Genomic DNA, 23,247 nt, shown 5'->3' on the forward strand with positions numbered 1-23,247 from the left:
CATGGGGTGGCACCGGTTTTGGGGAGGGAGAGAAAAGGCAGGAGGAGCAGAGGGGAGAGCACCTGCATTCCTGTTTCTCCACTGATCACCCTCAGGTTGGTGCTTGTATCCAATTACTGCTTGAAGTTGCTGCAATTAAGAACATCAGGTGTCTGAGATGTAGCTGTTCAAATTCATAAATTCTCTTTCACTGTTTTACGTTGTGAAAACTAAAACTAGAACTCTGCTGCGTGACAACCACTGAAACTGTTGATAGGTGTGGCTGGGTACCAACGTGTGAGTGGTTTCTGGAGCGTGCAAGCATGCATAAACAGCAAACAGAAACCCTCCTGCTTAAATACCTCAGGACATCCCACAGCTGGTGTTCCCTTGGACTTGTGGTGCTGTTTGTCCATCTAGGCAGGATTTCTTGGGCCACCTGTGCTTTGCTTCCTGCTGAGTGGAGGGCAGCCAGGCTGCTTGTTCTGCCACAGGATTTGGCTGCTTTTCCATTGGTTTTTTTGGAAGCCGTGTCTGGGCATCACTGAGGAACAGTCAGCAGTTCCACCCAGACAAAACCAGGAACACCGTGGTGGAAGTTTCATGAAGCCGACAGCTCTCTCACCTGGAGGTCGTGTGCTAACAGTTCTCCTTGGGGCAGGGGGACGGGGCTGCCATAGGTGTTTCGGGACTAAGAGCTGCCATGGTATCTGGTTGTCATGTGGCTCAGCTCTATTGCTGAGAGCTGCTGCCTTGCAGCCCCAGCACAAACTGTAGGAGGTGAGCCAAGCTTTGTCCCTGAAGGTTTAAGGATTGTCCCTTTCTGAGCAGTGACTGTGGTGACGTGGGAAGTGCCGTGCTCCCATCTCATCACACAGAGTGAGCCGTGATGTGCAATGTCACCTATTTTGTATCATTTCCTACTATTTCTTTGCCTGGGGTGAGTAAGAGTGCTGCTGCTTTTGGAAGATGCATCTGGTGCAAGTACAAAGGTAACTAAGTTTCAGAGCACACAGTGCTTGAATGTTTTGCTAAATCGACTAAGAAAGCAAAAGTGTACAAATTTAGTTCTTCTTTCACAGGTAAGACTGCCATTTCCTATTTCTGACCGTTCTTATCCCCTAAGCAAAGCTCTTATTAGAGCACAAGAGATGCACACTGATTTCTGTCTATGTACCGTGAGCCACCCAGGCCAGGGTTCTGCTGAGCTGTAAGGGTGTAGAGCAAGATGTGTACTTAGCCTGGGGAGCTCACTGTGCAAGGTGCACCAGTCTTTTTTGCCTACACAGCGTGCTGGGGTGAAGATAGCCCAAGTGTGTGGGAGAGCAGCACCAGCCTTGCTCGGGTCTCACAGACAGAGCGGAATCTTGGCTCTTGTACTTCTCTTTCTGGGCTCTCCTGGATTTGTTCATCGGTTCTGCTGTTCAGAGTTGGCTGCTAGTGAACAGCTCTGGCTGCAGCGGGATGTGCAGCTCCAGTGTCACGGGGTGGGAGTTTTGATCATGCTGAACAAAGACATTCTTCCAAAGATAGGTGAAGCCAAAGATCTTGGATACCAAAAATAGCAGTAGAGATTCTCCTTTTTCTGACTATTTTAGAGGGATTGTTCTCTGCTGGAGGCAGCTGAAAAGTGAAGGAGCGTGATGCAGCTGTAGGCAGTGGAATAGTAGAAGAGCATACACACAGTCACCCCTGACAGGGGAAAGCCACATGTGCCAGAGATGACGGTGGAAACGCACAGTAATGCAACGTGACAACTGAAACAGAAATGTGCAATATCGCCAATATCCTGCCCTCCAACTTTCATTGTTTTCATAGCAATTGAGGAACCCCACGAAGTGAAGCGTGGTGAAATCTGTGTTGATAAAAAGGCGGACAAACTAAATGCCAATAAAAACAGGAACGAATAAATACCGTAAGAGTTATCCTACTGATAGCTGCTATAAACGTTTTATTGCAGCAGACTCTGCTGTGTGTGAATAATCCACTCCTCCCAAACTGGTGGTAATAAGTGGTGCACCAGCTTTCCTCTACGCGTTCTTGCAGGTTGTTCAGGTGGTGGTACCAAGTTAAAACTTAATGTTTCTCTGCTGGGATTCTCCATAGTCTTTTTTTATCATTAAGTGAAACTGCAGCTCTCCCATTCTATGAGTTGGGTTTATGCACAGAGCTAATTACTTGCACTCGAGCTATTTAAGGCACTGAGCTGAGCGTGGAGCTGGAAGTCAGGAGGCAGCATGGCTCTAATCCAGGCTGTGCTGCTTGCTGAGCCACCTCAGAGAAGTTATTTAACCTCTGAGCCACTGCTTCCCTGTGGGTAATGGGAGGGATTATGATAATTGCTTTGGAAAGCTTTCTGGTGCTCTCAGGTGTTGAGTTTTCTTTTTTTAAGAAGGTACAGAATTGTCTGTTCTTAAGCTGAAGAGACTCAGTCCATCCCAGGAGGCTTTTGCCACTTTGCAAGCTAATGGAAACAGCGCTCAATGCCTCGTTGGCCTGCTTGGGCCACAGAAAGGCATACATTTTAAAGAGTTTTCATGAATTGTCTACCTGGGCACCTATGGAAGGGTACTTAGATACAACTGAAGGATGCAGAAAGGAGATGCTGTGCTAATGAGTTGTTACTGAACTCTTTATGAAATATAAACGTCAGAATACTTAAATCAGGTTGTCCTTTGAACCAAATCCTGCCTTCACCGCGGAAGACTAGTTTTACATCTATTGAATTTGACTCTACCTTGAATGTAAAGCCCCCAAAGACAACAAATTTGCTATGTTTCTGCTTAGGCTTTGGAGAGTATTTGGTTTATATGCATAATAGAAAGAGGTAATATTGTATGCTGAGGAAGTAGGAAGGTTCATCAGAGCAAGGTGAGTGCAAAGTAAGCATGCCTCTGTACCAGGTTTCAGAACACTCACAGAAGGATATCAGTACATGAGTTTTTCACTCTGTTGCATACTGAACACCTCTTTTCCAAATAACAAATAGTCGTCCTATTCATGCTTTGTATCATCAATCAATCAAATCAAGAGGTGGGAAAAGTTGTGACCAAACTGGAGCGGAGGCCATAGCGCCGGTGAAAAAGCTGTTTGTGGAGCTCAGTGCTGTTTGGGAGGTACGGTGTGTGCTGCAGAGTGTGCCAGCAGGGCTTGGGGAAGGAATGTAACCTGGAATTTTGTGTTGGAAACATAAAGGTCGGTGTGCTACTGGGTAGTGTTCCAATGCCAGGGTGATGGCTGTAATCTCTAGGAAATCTCAGAGTACTGCCCAGTTTTATGTAAGAGCTTGAAATGATGCAGCCCAAAGCCTGGGAATATTTGCATCTTCCCAGCATGTGGAGCATGCTCCTCATAAACATATTTTGGGAGAAGCCTGGCTCCCAAAATAGTTCAGTGTTGCTGTGGTGGTTGCAGGTGGTGATTTCTTTTAAGTTCTTACTTTCTGTTCTGACATTTTGAGGGCAGTAATGAAGGATGAGAAGTGGAAAAGAAAACAAATTAGAAAGCTCTCACGTATGGGTGTTTATAATTGCACTCGTTTGGCTCAATGGAAAAAGCCTTGTCCTACTGGAAGTCGGGGAGGATTTGGCAATGCATTAAAGTTGGTGCCAGTAGCTCCCATTGCAAAACTGAGTATTGGTGATATGGCTGTGCTTAAGGCAGGTAATACATACCCTACAGACCGTTCTGGGACAGCACATGCACAACTGTGTGCCATGTGTGCCACAGAGGGTTTATTCCTAGGAGCAAGTTGGAAGGTGAGAGGCCTTCACTCTAATAGGTACGATTAAGGCAGTAGAACCCTGGGCTTGGGAAGCAAGAGAACTGCTCGGCTGGGTTGAGGCTTTTATCAGGGACATGAGTGTGTCCCTTTTGTTGTCGTATCTCTGGCATAACATAATTGCCTCTTCTGGTCTGTAGGCCATGTCAGCTCTGTCCTGGGTCTCTGCTTTTCCTGCCCGATCTCACTGCGGAGCAGCTCTTGGCACTATCAGGATTCACAGGGAGAATGATATTGCAAGGGATGAGACAAAGAATTCATCAGTTGATGCAGAGGGTTGCTAGCTGAAAACTGGCTTACAGTCTCCTGAAGGAGTAATAATAACTGTTCTGAGTCCTTTCCTCATTCTGGGGAAGGGAATATGGAGCACACCACCAGTCAGCAGGGTGGCTTCCTTCAAGAGCAGGGTTTGCTACGGTGAAGTCAGGGCCAGGTATTCTTTCTCTGTGGGCAATCTGCTCTGACTTTACATACCACTCCATGCAGCAGGCCCCTGTGGTTGCTGTAAGATGAGAAACCTGCTACCCTGCATAGCTGCTTCACAGCTGAGGTTTATTACCTGTTAGTGCTTGAAGAAGCAGTGTTCTGTCTTTTCCTCAGCATCTGGTAGGACTTGATGCTGCTACCCATCAACATAAAGGGCTACAGCCCTGCGTTTCGTTTTCTAACACACGTTTCTCTTCCTGTGTACTTTCCCTTTTGGCATCGTACTGATGTAACAGCAACTTGAAATTTTACATCAATTTCCAATTCTGTTTAAAAGAGTAATAGTCAGCCATCCTGATGTAGCAAGATGTTAAACTGCATCTACTGTTCCATGGACTGACTGTGAAAATTGGTGATAATTGCTAACTAAAGCTTTCTGAAGATTTTTTTACATGTGTGAAAGGCTGTCAAGTTGTCAGTCAAGGTGAGGGCTGGATAACATACCTCTCCTCTGACAGGTTCCCCTTTTATATTAAACACCCTCTTAGCTCTGCAAACTTCAGCTACTCACAATTTGCCCTGTAATGTTTACTTTTTCCATCCTCTCTCGGAATTACTTTGTCGGTATGAATCTACGTGTGCAGCACAGTACAATGGATGTAACAATCATTGGAAAAAAAATCCCTAGTGAGGTCAGCCTTGTAACATCATGGTGTTGGTTAGCACTTCTCAAGTGGTTCACCGTGTCCCTTGGTGATGCACCCACCTGCCCTTGTTAAAGCTGATGAGCAGTGGTATTGGCAACAGAGCTACAGGAGCACCTGGGGCCCAAGGAGCTGGCTTTGAGCATTGTAAAGCTAGACACATGTGAAGCTCTGAGTTGTGTGAACATTTGTAGGTCCTTACAAACAGTTTCTGAAGCTTTTTGCCTATAACATAGGGCGTTCTTTTCCTAGACCATTCCCCCACCTCCGGCAGCTTGTGTAGACTGAAAGGCATTGTGTTACCCATCACCGAAGAGGTCTGGTGCTAACATCTCTGCAGCAGGATCCTTTGCTGAGGGGAGGCAGAGGATGGAAAGCTGCCCCAGCAGTGTGCCTATCCTGTTGGGAGAGGAAATACCAGCACTGCGAAAGGTATATTGGCATAAATAACACTCTGAAGTGCTGTGATGTCATAGCAGAGTGTTACAGTCATCATGGCAAATGGTGAGAAAAGTAAGAATATAGAAATAACGTGCTCCCATGTCCTGCAGATAAATCAAAGCTTAGCCCTTGATCTCCCATTGCTCACTAGCCCGGAACATAAATCCAAGGGTTTATCATTAAGCTTAACGGGTCATAAAATCTGGGCTATTTTGGAGGTAGTTGCAGAGATTTGCAGCCCAAGCAGAGAGCAGGCTCTAAGCTGCTGGGTCTTGTGTAACTAGGTAAATAGCAAGCTTCAAATAATGCTATAAAGCTATCAAATGTAATAACTAATGCCATCAGGCAAATGTTCAGGGAATGCAGCCTTGCTGATGACAAACTTGCCTGTAACAGCTGCGAGGGACTCTGGTTCAGAAAGACCTTTTAATAACAAGTATGGGTTCCTTACGCTTTACTTGAGGTCAGGTATGTGCAGATGATTTGGTTCATGCATAACGCTTTTATTCTTGGACACAACAAGGCTTTCTTCATCATGGGCCCGAGAGAGCAAGCAGCAAAAAGCCAGAAACGGGCTGCGACTCGGTTAGTTTGTCATTGCAGTTTAAATATTTATGGCAGTGCTTCGCAGCGTGCTAGTAAATGCGTGATAGCCTATTATGTAAAAGTAATAAAATTGTAGAAGCAGGAGACTTCACTACCGCCCTTTGCCAGTAAATCTGTACCTCCATCCTTAGGGAGGCTGTGCGAAGGCCGTGCCTTTTTTTCCCCCGTTCTTCTATGCAAAATGTGAATTAGCTGTGGTTACTGGCGCTCGTAATCATGTGTTCTTTACAGTTGCTCTCCATCATTTACTCAGACAGGAGTTTGGTTCAGGTCAGGTTCCTGTAGAAACGGATAGGAGGTTGGGCTGAAGGAAGTCCTCAGGGTCTGACCCTTGCGGGCAGCAGGCGGCTGCGCTGTAGGATGGCAGGCTGGCTGCAGGTCAACAGCGGGTCTGCGGGGTGGGAGGGCAGCTTGCCGGGGAGCATTTCAACCGTGAGTCTTTTGAGTTAGCTAACAACTCAAACTAACTCTTGGGGCTTTTGTGTGTTGTTATATGAAGACCGTGGGTAGCTGAGGATGCTCGGTGTACTGGGCACCTTATGCTTTGCAGCCCCACTGCCAGCTCATTTGAACATTTGAATTACTTGGTGGGGAAATTTGCCATCTCCTGCATTACACTGGCTGTGTTGGATTGAAGTTTCCACAAAAAGATTCTCTCCTTTCCTAGAAGAATTAGCAGGGAAGAGGGGGTGTTCACCCTTTGTAAACTGTAATGATTTTGAAAAGAAACGGTAATGCCTCTACGTGAAAGCAGGAAGAGCAGTGTGTAAATTGAAATTGTCAATAGTATCTGTATGGTCTCAGATCTGAGTCCAAGAACTAGTTGGGTCATTGATTCTTTGAGCTATTTTAGCATGAAGAGTCAAATTGAATTAAATTGGACTTACATACTTAAACTGAGATGTATACAATAGTGCCTCAAGGAGTCAATGAGAGATTTTGTTCACCTCCTTAAAAATGGGCATTGCAAACCTGTGGTTAATTACATTTAAAAACTGCAGAAGAAAGTTAAAGCTAAGATGATTTGTACTTGGAATGAAAGTGCTATCATCATCCATTGTGGCTTTCCTAGCAGTACAGTATGTGCTTGGGAAGATGCTTTGATGGAGATGCGTGCCAATAAAACCTGGCCTTGGAAGCACGTGGTATGAATGAATGAGGGAAGAAGCCGCTAGCGCTAACAGCACAGCAGCGTGGAGCAGCTTCTGGGGGTGTGTGTGATGCTGGTGGCACTGCAGGTGCTCTGCAGGACTAGAGCGAGCTCTTTGCATAGCCATGGAGGAATGAAACATGCCACGGGTACCAGCTGATTTATTTGATGTGCACGCATATATGCTTACAAAAAAACCTTGAGTAATGGTCAAGACAGTTGTCTTAGTCTTTACCGAAGATATCCCAAGGATGTTGCATGGAGAAGTGAGACATGCCAAAATCAGCAATTAACAGTAAGAGTTGATGACTCTTAATTTTAAACTGTTGCATGTTCAGGCAGCTGTGTGCTATTTTTACACAAGACTGAGGATGGCACAGCAGTTGCTTCTTCACTTACTGTATTTCAGTACCGCTGGTGGATGCTCTTCCAGTGCCATGGCAGAGCGAGGCTGCGACCCATGAGGCAGCATCCCTTCCCACACACAGGTCTCTTGGGATGAGGTGCACAGCCAGGTGGGCTCTGTGGTCCTTCAGCTCCCACACTGTAGGCTTTCCTCTGTTGCAGGTTTCAGGAGGCTCTGCTGGAAGGTCCGGTGATGCTTTAAGTCATTTGATAGAGTTTGGAAAGCAGAAGCTGCAGTGGGGCTTGTTACCGTGATGGATGGGTGTGCCAGGATGCTGGTGTATTGCCTGGCTTTATGACTCTGGCACCTCAACAAGCTTCAGTTTCAGTGGAGGAATTCTGTAAACACTTGTCTTTAATGTCAGGCCTCAGGAGACTGCTGATCCCCCTGCCTCTGCTGGTGCTGTGAGGTCAGGGCCTGAAAGTCTCCTCGTATTTTCACTAGGTGGTGGGATGTGTGTATGTAACATGACTTGGAGCTGCAGGGTGAGGGTTGCATGAGCGGTATCACAAGACCTGGCTGGGTCTTGCCTCACTTCTGAGACGTATCTCTGGTTCCAAAATTCCCCATCCTTTACTCTCTGCCTCGGCTGCTTTATATAGGCTCCTTTTCCTCCTCTCACTGCTTCTTCTCCTCTGCCCCAGTTACTAAAAGCTCCTCTCGCAGATGCGTCATCATCTTCATCAGCAGAGCTCTTGTCGTCCGTAGGCTGAGAGCAGAGCCTGCTTGAGGACGGAGAAACGACCTGCACACCTCCCTTAAGATTTCAGGTGACTGGAAGTTGTTCACTGGTCAAACAGGCATCTTTTTCTGACAGCGTCTTCCCTGCTCATCTCTGGCAGGGCTTACCCACACTGAGACAAGTGGCTCATCTGAATCAGCGGGTGAGAAATAGGCCTTGCGGTTGCTGTAGCCATCATGTCATGATTTTCAGAGTACTCAGTGCCTGGAGTAAGGTGAACATCTCTTCCTCGTCGAAAGTTTACAGATGGGCTCAACTAACCCCATCCTTGGGGGATTTAAGGACACAGCCAGCCCAAGTCCCAGGTGGGCTCCCTGCTCCTGCTGCCCGTAGGGGTCCCTCAGCCAGAGTGAGTCAGGTGGCACTGGTCAGTGCCTGGAGAGAGGGTAGCAATGAAGAAAAACCCTTCGACCAATGCCAAGTAGAGGTATTATGAGAGACTTGGCAAATTCATTTTCATGTAAGCTGGGCTTAATCGTTGGTGCTGGCTGTACTGGCTTCCATGTCTGGCAAGGGGGCTGATCTAGATAAATTCATTTATTTTCCTGCTTTTTATTTCTCGTGTTTGTGCATAGCAAGGAAGAAACGAAAGAAAGAGGGCAAATTAAGTGAATGCTGCCAGATTAATTATTCCATCTCATTTCAACTCATATTTATAAACCTATGACTTTGGATGGGAACGTTCAAAATGATCTTTGCTTGCAGTGACCATCTTTCCATCTAATTTAAAATCATTCAGCTTCTCAAGGAGCAATTATGCTCCTCACTAACTACTGAAAGGACATGACAACATCAGAAAAGCTGATTACTCCAGCAGTCTTTCTTACATAAAATAGCTAACTAATCTCCCAGCTCCAGTCACTGCGTACTATTGCAAATGTCTTCCTGGAAGTGAACTTCATTCTCAGTCGTGGCAGTCTGCTTCTCATCCTCGATTATTCTCTGTGTTGTCACAGTGATGGTTTGGGGGCTCAGAGATTTTCTTTTTTTGTCTCTGTGGTTGTTCTTGCTTCCACTGCTCTTTTCATCCTTTTTCTCTGCCTGATGAAAGTGATGTGCAGAGAAGAGAGTTTGTGTCCTGCTTAGGAAAACAGGGAAATCTCCAAGCTCTTCTGCTGCCGTGACTGTTGCCCTTGAGGCAGTTCAAGTTTGAGATTCTGCAGGAGTACGACTACTGATGGGTGCAGTTGCCAGAGAGAGCCCCATTTGCAGGTATCTTATTTTCCTGGCAGCATTCAAATGCTCAGAAAAAGGGGGGGTACAGAATCTACCAAGATAGAAGCCCTTTCTGAAATTAAAGAAAGAAAAACTCTCAGCTGTTAAATTTTCATTGTAAGGTTTTAAGTTGCAGTGTGTTTAACTAGTTGCGGTGTTTTTAACTTGTGCGGTGATGCACTTCAAGTCTTGCTATGAACAAAAGAAAACACATCTTATTTGCAAAGCCAAGAGTTCATGGTCAACACTGTAACTCTCTAATGAAATGGCTGTGACTTGTTCAGATCAAGTTGCTGCAGAAAAACAAAAGGAAATAAAAAATAAAGCTATGGAAAAAAAGTTGGAAGTTGCAGTACGGTGCTCAGTGATACCCATGCCTTTCTCTGCTCACCTTTCCAATATCCTCCTTGGAAAAAAGAGACTGGAGTGAGGGTGAGGGCTCTTCTTTCCCTGCCCTTTTGGTTCCCTTTCCCTCCCTTTTTATACTGGACGTTGCAGCCTGCCCCAAAATTGGGGTGCAATGAGCAGAAGCAGGATTTCCCAGAGGTTAAGTTGAAATTTAGGCAAAAAGACTGATTTTGCCTGGTGGAATTGACTCTCTTCTAGCTCTTGCTAGGGTCTGTGAGCCCACTCAGTCTTACCAACCCTTTTGTAAATTCCTAATGCCTCTCCTGCAGTCGGGCACTTCTGCTCTTTGTCCTGACTGCGCTCCATATTAAAAAACAAAAAAAGGCAGTGAGTCATCGGTGTCCATGCTGCCTCCAGGAGGAACAGACTGCTGACACTGGCATTTATTCTTCCTTGCTGGGAGAAGCAGGAGGTTGAGGTTGATGGTTCCTTCCTCTTGGCTCTGAGGTCTGCTTGGAACCATAGCTGTTTTCCAGCATGCTTTTTCACCGTCCTCTTTCCTCAGTCTGTATGTCTGTTATGTCTGTGTTTGTTGTCCACAGAGCACCTTGAACACAATGGCTACTCGTTCCTTATTCTCTCTACTGATTGTTAAACTGATTTTGCTGGGGGCCTGCGTTCCTTTGCTAGTGAGAAGATGTGTGGGGCTTTTGCTCTGTTGCTTCTCTTGTCATCTTGTGCCCACTCTTACCTTCCTGTGCCTACACCTCTGCGAGGCATCCCCTGCCCCAGCTTGGGAGTCCCCAGCAGCATCATGCTGCAGTCCTATTTCTCTACACTGTCTGGTCTCACTGGGAGGATCATCAATATTTCATCCCCTGCAGGCTATCAGCCTGTTACTTCTCTGTGAACAAGCATTATGGGTTATGTACAAAAATAAGCCTCCTGGTCAATAGAAAAAGTGCCAGTACTGCTAAGTAAGCTGCAGCAGAGCCCCGGGCACACGCAGCCGGCGCCTGGCCCTCAGCACTGCCTCAACGTGTGCCATGTCGTCAGTATATCTGCTGGTTTTGGTTCCCCTCTCCTTCTCTTAAGAGTTCTTGACTATTTTCAGCTTAATTATTGCTGAACATTAGGATGGTGGTTACAGGGAACTGTTCATAGTGCTTTCAGGATTTCTTTTCTGATCAGTGAAGTTAATGGAGAGAGAGTTGCTGTGTGTATAACACTGGGATTGCTGTCTCTGCCCTGTGAGCTGGTTTGTGTTCCTCAGTGTTGAATTTTGCTGTTTTGAAAAGATTTCTTTTGACTGAGAAGCAGACACTTGTGATGTCAGCAAGGTCAGGCTCTGCAGACACAGGCCATTGAGATGGTGACCCAGTCAGCATAAAGTAACAGGGATTTTGTGTTACAAAGAAGAGTCAGAGGGTGGGATCTCTATCTCTGCTCAGGTGGCTGTGCTGCCACATCTCTGCTGTGGTTTCTGGAATTGAGCATGGTGTTGCAAGTTCACTGGGATTGACATGTTTACCTGTTGAGCTTTGAGCTTTCTTTGACATCTGGCACTGTTCCTGCTCTGCCATTCCTGTATAATTTGCATTGTATATTTTTTTTTCCCTCAAAAAGTTGCATAGTATCCATTTACACGTAGCCTGTTGTGGCAACGTGCATCTTTGTAGTGTCCCTGTTCCTCGTTTGGTTTTTCACCCTGAGATGTGCTTTCCAGTTCTCTCTTCTTTCTGGTCTTCACATTTCAGTGTAACGAGCTGAGTTTCCCAAACCAGAACCATGGCCCTGCTTTGCTTAGGGAACGCTGCCCTTCTTAGGCAAGGCTTGACCTGCTCCTGGCCTCTGCTCGAGTGACGCCATTCTGGACTTCTTCTGTAGCTGTTCATTGGTGTTCTGAGCTTCTTAGATGATGTTACGCATCAGCTATGAATTTTGCCTGCAGGCTGCTCTCCCTCCATGTGCTGCTGATAGCTGGGTGGGTGGCAGGCTACCGAGTCCTCTGCAGCAGTTCCCAAGTACAATGTACCCTGCAGAAGATTGTCCCTGATAAAAGCTGTGGTTCTCTGAGGCTCCTCTGTTCCGGATATATTTAAGCAAATAGAATATTCATAGTTTTAGATAAAGTTAAGGGAGGGGAAAGGAGTGGTTTCACATTTTGAGTGCAAACACTTACAGCCAATGCAGCCTGCTGGGAAGCATCACATTAAATTGCATGACTTCAAAAAAAAAAAAAAAGAAAGAAAAAGAAAAGAATATCCATTTTACTTGAGTCTACAGTATGAAAGATTAGGAGTTAAGAGACAATTTTCACCCACTTTGAAAGTAATGTATTTCAAATGTAATCCTTCAGTGCAGCTGCTGCTTCTGTATCTCTCTCTAGAAGGTCCTTTCCTGTGCTGAAGAGCGATGTAAAGATGTGGGCTGCATGCTAATACCGTTTAAAATGCCAAGCTTCCTTTCCACCCAAGGGAGATTTCCCCATTGCCACCTCCTAGACAAGTGTTTGACTGTCTTTTATTTTAACACTCTGCAGGTTCAGGGAGTGCTGTTGGATAGTATAGGACTAATACTGAAAATGGAGCCAAAACAAACTGGTACATGTAAAAGAGAATGGTGGCACTGATGCTGCTGCTGAGGCAGCCAGAAGCGGCAGTAGAATGCTCCTGTTATCTGCACGTTGCTGATGGTAGCTACAGTAGTAGCAATGGGTATCCACTTCCTTGGGGCTGGAAAAGCATCTTGCAGAATGACCTAATGTGAAGATGCTGGTAAATTGGTTATGCTGAAATTCTGAGTCCAGTGATGCCTGAGCTTTGTTACCACTCATTCACCACCAGGGGGTTTACTGTGAGGGCGTGTTATATCAACTGTCAGCGCTTGGAGAATTTGGCTGGAATGAACACGAGACTTTGCTGTCTCCTCAGCCCCCCATCTTGGTCCATTCTGCTCCAGAGCCTTCTCCCACCCAGTTCTCACTGCCTTCCTTTGAGAAAAGTGCCTCTGTAGGACAGCCGTAGGTTATAAACCTCTGACTTGGCCTATTCTTCTCTTTCTTTGTGAGAGCATATCTTATAGTTGGAGCTTCCCAATTTTGAGCTCGTTAATGGTATCCTGTCATTCAAAACACATCAGCCATGCCTACAATATGCAATCTGAAGCCATTATTCACTATTCTCTAGAATTGATCTTGCTTTTTTTCCTATCTTTATACAGCATTGCAGTCTGAATGCACTTCTCACTTGTATTTAGTGACTTATTAAAGTTTATCCAAGCCATGGATTCCCAGCGGATGTTCTGAGCTTGCTTCTTTATTTAAAAACATCATCTAAATTCAAATCAGGAATTAACACAGTTCTGCAAATGACGTTCACCCCTCTGCAGAAGGACCAGCATTAATCCTATGCTCCACAGCAGTGGCATTTCAAACCTTGTTCGAGGACTTCTATAGGGTCTAAATGAACCTTTCAGAAAGCAGAGGCTTCTGCAGTAGGTAGAACTGACGCTGCCTGCTTTGGGCACTGGGTGTAAATGTGTCAGAGGGTCTGTGTTGGGACATGGGCTCCCTGCATAGGCAGAGAAGACGACGGTACTCCACAAAAGCGTTCTGGGTCACTCTAATGGAGTGAGTTAGCAGTTGCAGATAGAAGCTTCGTATAATTCTGTTCCTGAACCACTGCTGAAATCCTGCCTCTGCTGAGACGGGGATCAGGTCCTTGTTTTGCAGCTCTAAGGGAACTGATGTGATGCAGAGATCTGTAGTGTGGGACCTCAAATATGGTTCCAATTGATCTGGTTCCCTTAGAATGTTCTGGAAATCCTCATCCTAACTACTGGAGTTGGTTCTTTTTGCCTCCTTACTAGTTGTCATCAGCAGTGCATGCTGTTTGTATTGCATTGCCTCTGTATGGCTGAGTGTTCCTTAGACGGAGGAACTCGGAAGTAGGCCTCAGGACAAGAGGAAGCTGAAATACATCATACTGCCCTGAAGAATATGGCCCCCAAGTAAATGTGTTATAATCATTCTGAGTCACTGCAAACATTGTAGGGCTTTACTATAAACATGCATAGCTTTGAGCCACCTCCATAAAGTGCTCTGTATCTTTGTCCCCCTGTAATTGTCTGAGAATACTGTGATAGGGAGGAGCAGCAGACAGGCTTGTTTTTCTTTGTTAGCTATTTTTATTTTACCTGGGTCGTTACTTATCAAAGAACACTGCTAACATTGGAAATAAACATGTTTAAACATTAATAAGTAGCATAAGAGATGCTCATTTTGATGCTGTGTGGACAAACATCGGATGATTTCTGGAGCAGAAAAGAAGGTAGGAGCAAACATTTTCCTTTGTGTTTAATATCCCTCACTAGTTACTTCCCAGGCAGAAAAGCGAAGAAAGGAAATCACAAAAGTCAAATGCCCCTAATGTTGCCTCAACAAAATCCCAACCAAGCCAAAAAAAATTGTTGGTTCCCAGCAGCAGTAAATGGAGTTCCCTACGGACTGCCTGGCTGTGCTGTGTATGAGAGTGCTGCTGGCTGCCTTGAGCCAATGAGGAGCAGGTGTGGTGTTGTGTGGCATCCAGGAAATGAAGCTTTCACTGCTTTATTGGATAGCTTCTTGAGTTTAATGATTCATGGTGTGAAAAGGCTTTCCTCACCGGCTCTTCCTAACCTTCAGCTTTCAGCCATGATTCCTTTCATTCCATATTAGAGATAACAAGGCTCTTTTCTACACTGTATTTTCCTTTGTGAAGGGGGTTTTACGCTGTAATCACATTACTTCCCAATCTTCCTTTAAACAGGCTGAACAGATTGAGCTCCAAATTTCTCATTCTGAGGCATTTTTCTCCCATCCAGTAATTTTTAAGGCTTTCTCTCATATCCTTCCCATTTTATCAACATCCTTTGCAAAGACCGACCGACCCCGAAGGTGTCTGTGATACACCAACTTCCACCTCATCAGCTGCAGCATAAGGGGCTGACACTTGCCCAGCTTGGGAGTTGCATTTCCATTTGATATGGATGCACTTAAGGACAATGTGCCCTGTAACATGGGAAGGATGTGCTTCGGGTTCCTCAGTCTTTCTCCAGAGGCAGTTTGTTACTGCAGCAGGTTCTCAGCCTTCGCAGTTTCCTCTTTTTGTTTCTTCTTAAGTGATTAAAAAGAAGGAAGAAGTCTGACAGCGTGGAGCCGTTCTTGGGGAAAGATGGGCTGCTGACTTAATGCAGGTATTCCCACCACTTCTCCCTCTTTGCAGGCTTTCTGGTTTGGTGGCGGAAGCTGAAGGTCATTCCCGTGTCTCCAACCTTGCTGCAGGGGATGCTGCAGGGACCATTTGTTATTTTAAATCTCGCTATTTTTCAGTTGTCAAATCCCATTAAGGGAGGGTTTATAGTTTCATTGGAAAAAGGCAGCGGCTGCACAAAACCTAACAATGTGAGCTGTTCCGGGATCTGATGAGTGTTTTCAGGCTTTCAGCACAGTCATCTTCCGTGGTTTTGGCAGTAATGGCAATTGTGGGGTGTTTTAATCCCTTGGGTCTTGTAAAAGCTCTTCAGGCAGACACTGTCATGGGCTTAGTCTGTCGTGGGTGAGAAAACAAGTAACAAATGTCCCATGAATTGATCTGAAGCCACCTCCTAAGCAGGGAAGCATATGGGAACTTGGGCAGTGGCGCTGACCTGCTGCTCACTGTGTGCCCGGCTCCTTTGCAGTAAACTTTGCAATTTACAAACTGTTTGCTCTTCACTTGACGTCTTATCTCCTTTTCCTGCTCTGGTTAATGATAAAAAAGCAACTTCAAGTACCATTACACATAAATCTTTGAGGCTTTGTGTGACTGAGAAGCCAGCTGGGGGGATGAATGTGTCATCACTGGAGTAAACCTTATATCTGGGGAGTTTTTGCATTGGTTGTGGGGTGTTTTGTTTTTTAGTTTGTTTTTTTTTCCCACTGTTGCCATTTGTGGTGGGCCAACAGATGGAACTTCCCACAGGACCTTATTTATCCCTGCAAAAGCAGCTGCCGCTAGGGTTGGGTTTGCATGGATTCCTGTGCTTTGGAGCTTGTAATTATAAGAACAGTGCCTTTCTCATTGGGTTAGCAGCGTTCTCCAAATTGGTGTTTGCCTTTGAGGCTGCGTGTAATTCATACCTGGTTCATTCAGGCCAAGGTCGTTGCGGAAGGTACAGCTCCAAGATCATATTTTTTCCTCTGGAAAAGGAAAATGCAGATAAAAGCATAAGAAAAAGATGATGATGAAATTTTTCTTAGGCAAAACATCAGCAGGTGAAGGCAGCCTGTGTGCTTCCACGTGCTGCCATAGCAGCTCTAGCAGCACTTACAGCCCTGTAACACGTTGCTGCCCTCCTGCTGCCTGAAATCCAACATCAGTAGCAGATGGCAAGAGGTGAGACTTGTTTTCTGGTTGTAACGGGGCAGCCTTAGAGATTTCCCATCAACGTGCTGCCTCCAGCTTCCTCCACTTGTGAGGCTTCAGCCTTCAGTACGGCTTCAGCCACATGAAGGCTGGATGAGGCCAAATGCATGTTAGTGAGCAGCTGGTTGTGCAGGAATTGCAGCAGACCTGGTTTCTGCACGGTGCTTCGGGACGTGCTGTGTGTTCTGGGAACCCTTTGGAAATGAATATTTAATGCAGAAATCAAACAATTATATGCACGTGTAAATGCTGCATTTATCTCCCTGCTGCCCTATAAAGGGTGAGTAGCAATAAGCCCGGGGGGGCTATCATAATTATCATTCTACTGACTTGGCTAATAAAAAATCAATTGCAATGAGATGGTTTTGAGCTTCCCTTCATGTGCAGTGTTGCAAGTGTTATCCCCGTTTCTAGCATGTGTCTGCAAGGAGGAGGGGTTGGTTTTGAGTCCAGCTTTCCCCAAAAGTGGGAACTGCTGAAAGTGATGTTTTTGTGAAGCCTTCTGCTCCTTGACAGCCTGCAGAAATGCTGCACGTGAGGAGCAGCCACTTTCTTGGCATTTCGTGTAGTGTTTTGCACCAGAGCACGGATGGGTTGTGAAGTATATCTGTGTTCTGAGAGAAGTTTGCCTATGTGGAAAAAGCCAGCTCTGGACCAAGTGTGGCTCACTTGTACAGGAAAATTTGCTTACGCTATGCCTACAGTTGTCACTGTGAGAGTTAAGTAGCTAATGCCGTGCCAGGGAGTACAGGAGAAGCTATAACATGCATGGGAACATTCTTCTCCAGTGCAGTAAGTTCTCCAGTTTTAATACTGCACCGGGCAGTATTGCAAATTCTCATCCCGTTGGTGGAGTGGCATCTTTGTGCGTGAGTGGTTTCACGTCCCTGGGTCCTACAGCCGTGGGGCTGAGGGAGATGGGTGGAAGTGAAGCTCTAGGAATGAACCAGAGTGTGATGTTACCTGTCTGGGAGCAAATGGAGACTGAAGCCTTCATTCCATATATGTGTTTTCACCAGCTTGGTTGTGCAGAGTTGTGTTGGTATGTTTCCTAGGGGCAATGTATAATTTGTTCATTGATAGACTACGCTACTTAGACAAATTAGACCTTTTTAACACCAGTCCTATTAATTGGTTTTGACTGCACTGCATTAATTACAGAAGGGTTAGCAGTGTTTTAATTGTAGAGAATTGTTCTGTAATTTGAGGAAAATGGTCAACGTTCGGCACGTGGCTTCCAGTGAGAGTTTGTTATCTCCGTCTTCAAACATGGTTCTTAAGGCATTACCATAATCTTGTGTTGGCTGTAATTATGTGTATTACCGGGTGGGAAGGAGTCATAAAAGAGATGGTGCAAAATTAGCACCAGAGAGCACAATCTTGGTTTGATGCATGGAGATGAGGTGCCAGTGTGGCTGTGCCCCAGGCTGGCAGGGGTGGTGGGTGCAGACGGGGGCTGGCTGAGCGGAGTGCGGCCGTCCCCTCCTCCTGTTTGTTAGAAGTGTGACACAGCTAATCGCTTAATCACTTCAGTAAGAGTTGGGGCTTTAAATACCTAAAGTCATTCCGGCTCAGTTCCCGCAGCTTTGCTGCCTGCCCAGACAGTGCTGCTGTGTTCCAGGGTTGTGGGAAGTCTCTGGTTCAGCCCTCGGCAGGAGCTACAAAACCCACACCTGTATGGTGCTGTAGGGATGCACAGTGCTAGCAGGGTAATGTAGCACCTTCAACTTTGCTGGAGAAAGTAGATGTCTCAAACATGCTGAGTGGTTTTGAGACTGAGTACAGTTTTGGCTGCAGAGCCGAGCTGCTATTGCCTTTGGCCGGCTTCAGACCAGTTCTGTTTTGGGCAGCTCGGCTAGGAAGGTCCTGCTGCCCGGACAGACACCTGTTCCCACTGGGCACGCTGCAGAGTGCTTACCTTCCCTGGGAAGCTGTCTGCAGGGCCCGTAACGGTGAGTTCATTTGTTGCAGCCCAGACAGAGGTGGTGATCCCTTTACCGCCCTGCACGTGTCCTGAAACTGTCTTAATGTACCGTATCATGGCACTGTAGAAAGTCAAATCTCGTTTTAGCCTGACTTCCTAAGGAGGCTTATGTGATCGTGCTGTTTATATCTTCATCCCTCCCTTGGGGACCTTTTGAACCCATGGGCCAGGATCAGACAAATGCATCAGCAGAAGGTGTTGATGATAGTGCTGGCTGTGCTGCAGGGGCCACGTGAGCACAGCCACAGCGCTGCCTGGCTGCAGCTTGGCCGTGCCAGAGCCTGCTTGGCTGCACACAGAGAGCTGGGGCTAGCAGGCGGGACATCACAGCAGCAAATGGAAAGGCTTTCCACAGCACTGTGAAAATGGGCAACATTCGGAAGAAGTGGGGAAGATGCGTTCTAAATTTTTGCATGGCGTAAGTCCAGAGAACACAGAAAAATTACAAGGATCTCAGTAAGGAGTGTTGTTTTTCAAAGCTCTTCATCTTGGAAAGATGTGATGGAGAATCTCTAATTTCTGTTGTTTACAAAAATTCTCCAGCACATTTGACAGTAGAGGAAACACTGAACGAAGCTGAACTCGCAGGTTAAGGCACAGGGGAGTTGATTAAAGCTGTGTGCACATATATCTCCACACACATTTATCTGTATATGTACCTATGTGTGTATGTATACACAGGCATGTGCTGTATTTCAAGCCATGCTCGTGGCAGAGGGAGAGTCACTGTCTTCATTATTGAGCTTGAGAGTACAGTGAGAGGAGAAATCTCATGTGGAGCCTCTTCCTGGGGGGCAGACAGGTACATATGGGGTAACCTGGCAGCTGAACAAGGCCTGGCTGAGATTCTAAACCCGAGAGCTTGTTCAGGCCTTGTGCCCTTTTTCTAGGGATGCAGAAGTGATCCCCGCAATCTCGCCTGACCGAGGAAAGCAAAACCACGCCCCCTGGGTTATATCTCATGAGTAAAACACTCGTGTAAACTGAAGTCTCTCAGCAACAACCTCAATAAACTAAATCCCTCCCGGGGAGAAAAAGATAATCATATGAAGAGGCCCGATATCCCCCTGCTGTGCATCTGTCAGTCAGCTGCCCGCAGGGAAAAGCGGCTATGCCATGATAACCCTGCGCAGGGGGAAGGGGAGCAGATGGGCGGGGGATTAAAGCTGCAGCAGGAAGAGGGGAATTGGGACCGGCAGTGCTGGCAGCCCTGGTCGCTGCTGGTTTATGGGAGGTATGGGGAACGGAGCACGACTGTAGGCTGCCTATCCTGCATGCTTGGTTATGGTGGGATGTGCATTAGGGACTGGAAAGTGGAAAGAGACATCTGCTGTGCTTCACTTAAGAGCTCCCGCTCCTCCTGCGACCAGGATGGGCATCACTCGTGCATCCGTGCTCCAGGAGCTGGCATGCACCTCCACCAGTGCTCAGCCCCAACATCCCATGCCCCAGCAGCCTTTCCCACCCCTCCAGCTTTTCCTTGCAACCCCAGTCCCGGATCCACCAAGCCCCTTCCTGCCCATCCTGGCACCTCATCTCTTGGAGGGTCAGCAGCTCCTTGAGGAGATGGGGAGACAGATCTGTGCCCTCAGAAGCTCTCCCTCTTACTTAGAGGATATGGTGCACCTCCTTCATTGTAGCCACAACAAGAAGCAGCTCTCATATTGCTGTTCCACCTGAATTAGGAAGAAGTAGGAGAATTTAGGAGTACAGTCTGTGTGTCATGGCAGGTGTTGTGAGCAGTTGTCCCAGGTGTACACAAATGGGAATGAAAAAAGAGTTAAACAGTGGTTGTGTCTGCATCAGGCACTCAGGCACTCTTCTGGTGACACTGAGAGATTTTTAGCACATTAAGGGGGAAGAAAAAAGCAACTCCTGAGTTGAGCCATCAGACGTCACAGAGCCTTCCTGCGTGCACGGCTGAGTTTTGCAACTTGGATCTGGGGTGCAGGCAGATGATGGCCAGCAGTTACTGCCTGCCTGCCAAACAGATGCACAGGCTTAGCCAGCATGGATGGGAACACAGATTTCCAAACTTTTTCACTTAGCTGTGATTATTCTTTGAGATGTGTGAATTACAGTAAGGAGCATGTCGGACACTTCCGTGCCTGTTTGTCATGACCAGTGTGCATGGGTGGGGGAGCTGGCAAGCAGAAGGTACACCTCCTGATACAGACTTTTTTGGGTGACGTGCAGAGGTGTCAGTATGTATGTGGATGTCTGATGGCACACCTGCTGTGCTGCAGGGGCACTGCTAGTGAGATCTGCTCTACATGATCTGATGACGGGGCAACCACAGCATCACTGGTTTGCCTGATTCTGGCACAGTTTTCCTGCTCTCAGTCCTGAACGCAAATAGTTGCATTTCTGCATAGCTTATGCAAACTACTGAAATACCTTGATGAACAAATAGTTCATCTTGGCCTAATTGTTACAGCTGCATGAAGGCAGACGTCTACCGCTGGTAGTTAAACAGATCTACTCACAGAGATGTACTAAATAGATGTACTAAACCAGCGTGTTTGAACTGCTCTTTGTACAAGGCGTGTAGCTGCTTCTCTGCGTGGGTTTGTAACGAGAAGGGGTCATCTGTCGGTCATTATAATTTTCAAGATAGAGCAGAAAAGAATGCCAATTAGTGTTTATATAGGCAGAGCTGAAAATTTTTGTTACGAATTTCTAGGGCACAGCTCTGAGCTCACTGCAAACACCGTATTTTCTGGTAATTAAAACCACTGCTTTCTCAGGAAGAACTAAAATATCCTAAAAAAAATAGCATATAATGTCAGCGAAAAGGCAGTGAGCCAAACTCTCAGATGCCTCAACTCTTCTTAATATTTGGTTAGCGTTGGTTTTTGGTTAGGTTTTTTTAAGCCTTGAATCCTTTGGGATCTTTGAGGTAAGAGTGGCAGTTGCTTCTGTGTACACCTGCAGTGTACTCTGACCAGCCTGACCACGGTGACCTGCCATTGCAGCGATCTGCAGGGCTGGGCGTGTGGCTCATCCAAATGTCACTGAGGATGAAGACTACTGAAAAGATTACCCTTCCATTCCTGAATATTTTCATCCTTGCTGCGCCAGTCGTATTTTCAGCCTTTACTCTGCAGTCTTTATGAAACTTAATGGGAAAAAAAAAAAATCCTAAAGGTAGATGTTTTTCTGCTTGGAAAATCTTTGAAGCTGGAATTTCCCCTGCCTTGAGTTTCCTGCGGTTTGCCTGGTTGACTTTGCTCATGGGCACGAGTCTTCCAAGAGTCCAGTTTTCTGCTGGCACGTGTGCCAGATTTTGGTACTCGAATAGCTGAATTATTGACTCTAGGACTTTTTGGACTGGCTTTCTCATTCTTCTCACGTGGTTTATTATTTTTGGCCTACTAACCCTGATAGGTGTTAAATTTAATTATAAGAAGTTGAAATTGATTATTTCACCTTAATTAAGGCACTCTGAGTCTTCATTCCTAAAATTACTTGAGAAAGTATTACAGTATTTCCCTTCCGTATAACCTACATGAAGGAGTGTCAGGTTGAATGCTGAGAAAGAAAGGGATGGCTCCTTGCTTTCCTGAAGTGCATGTTACTGCGGCCTGATGTCGCAGGTGGATGTGTTGCCCGTGGAAGGAGGAGTGCTGCACCTATCATCTGCCCCACACGCCTGCTGTGTGACCCAGCATTCGGGCTCATGGGCAGCCCAGTAAACAGGATTTCTTATTTGAAGAATAGCCTTCCCAGTTTGGATTTTGGGGTCTACTTACTATCTCATTCAAATAATCCCACGCCAAGTGTGTGGGAGAGACCTTTTGCTTGAGTGTGGCTTAAGTTTCAGATGAAGTAGTATGGGCTCTCTAAACCAGTATTTTAGAGTTATAGTCCACCTTATTTTATCCAAGAGCTTCCAAGCTTACTGTTAATAAACGTCAACTCAGATATATTTAAAGCATAATATATAGTGCAGTGATGGGTTTCTTTTTAAAGGATTGGGCACTTAGGATATGCAGATTTTCATCTGTTTTTTATTTAGTTTATATACTTTCATATGTGGCACATCGTAGATGAGTTCTTATGAGCTACCACAACTCTTCTTAATATAACGTAATTGCTTGAAGTGAATGATCCATCTTTACAAGGTGTAACATGTGACAATTGCTTTGCCTCGATGAAAGGAAAAAGTTAACAAGTGAATAAAACTACAGGGCTTAGTGGGGGATTGGAGTACTCAGCTCAGGTAGTTGGGCAGAAGGGAGATTTTGGAGGTGGCTGTGGTGGGGGCTCTCATGCTGACGGCTCTCAGGGATGGGCCGTCCTGCCGCAGTTCTGTGGCTGGGAATTTCTAGGATGCTCTGAAGCAGGTTTATCCATGGCTGTGCATGCCACGAGCTTTCTCAATTTTATTTCTTGTACCAATTCCTGTGGTTATTGTGCTAGATGTTTCCCAAGTGCTTTCTCCAATGCTTCTGTAACATTCACTGCTTTTCTTATGCTAAAGCATCCAAAGGAAACAAACGCGAAAATTAAGTAGAGCATTTTATAGCTATGATAGAGATCCTCCCTTGGTCTGATTAAGCGTGGTAATTAATCTGGTCTAACTCTTGAGTTTGCCTCCCATGACACCCGGCAAACTGCTGCTTCCCACCCCATGTGATCACACTGAACTTAATTAGCATGTGGGGATGTGCTAGAGAGCTTCGCACTGTCCAAGTTAGAAGTGAGGCACAAATATGTGGAGTTCCTCCCTGAAGTAGCACATCGCTTCTAAGGAAATGAGAAAGTGATGTAAAATGCATGGCTGGTTGATTCTCCAGTTGAGTAAGAAGTGGTTTCTAAAGGACATGAATTATGCAGTAAGTCATTTTTAATATGAGTTTTACTGATGCTTTTAAAAGTGGCTGTGGCCTTCTGAAAATATGTTAAATAGTTAAAACCTATGGCAAAGAGCTACCCCCCAGAAAAGGCAGTTACCTTCTTGAGTAAACCAGTGGCAAATTAAGCAACTTCTTGCCTTGGAGAAAACAGTCAGACCTT

General features: G+C 46.0%; 1 protein-coding gene across 16 annotated transcripts in view; it reads left to right on the forward strand.

The window, feature by feature from the left end:
- The window catches only part of PAK5 (p21 (RAC1) activated kinase 5), a 316,295-nt gene that overhangs the window by 230,907 nt on the left and 62,141 nt on the right, over positions 1-23,247 (forward strand). The window contains exon 1 of one of the 16 annotated variants that reach the window (XM_046938637.1): positions 6,333-23,066. The exons of the other annotated variants lie outside the window; for them this stretch is intronic. The gene's annotated coding sequence lies outside the window, so the exon portion shown is untranslated. Of the gene's footprint in view, positions 1-6,332; positions 23,067-23,247 lie in introns of those variants that run through there. 16 annotated transcript variants of the gene reach the window in all.

The sequence above is a fragment of the Gallus gallus genome, chromosome 3 (genome assembly GCF_016699485.2).
Source record: "Gallus gallus isolate bGalGal1 chromosome 3, bGalGal1.mat.broiler.GRCg7b, whole genome shotgun sequence".
NCBI classification, from domain to species: domain Eukaryota; kingdom Metazoa; phylum Chordata; class Aves; order Galliformes; family Phasianidae; genus Gallus; species Gallus gallus.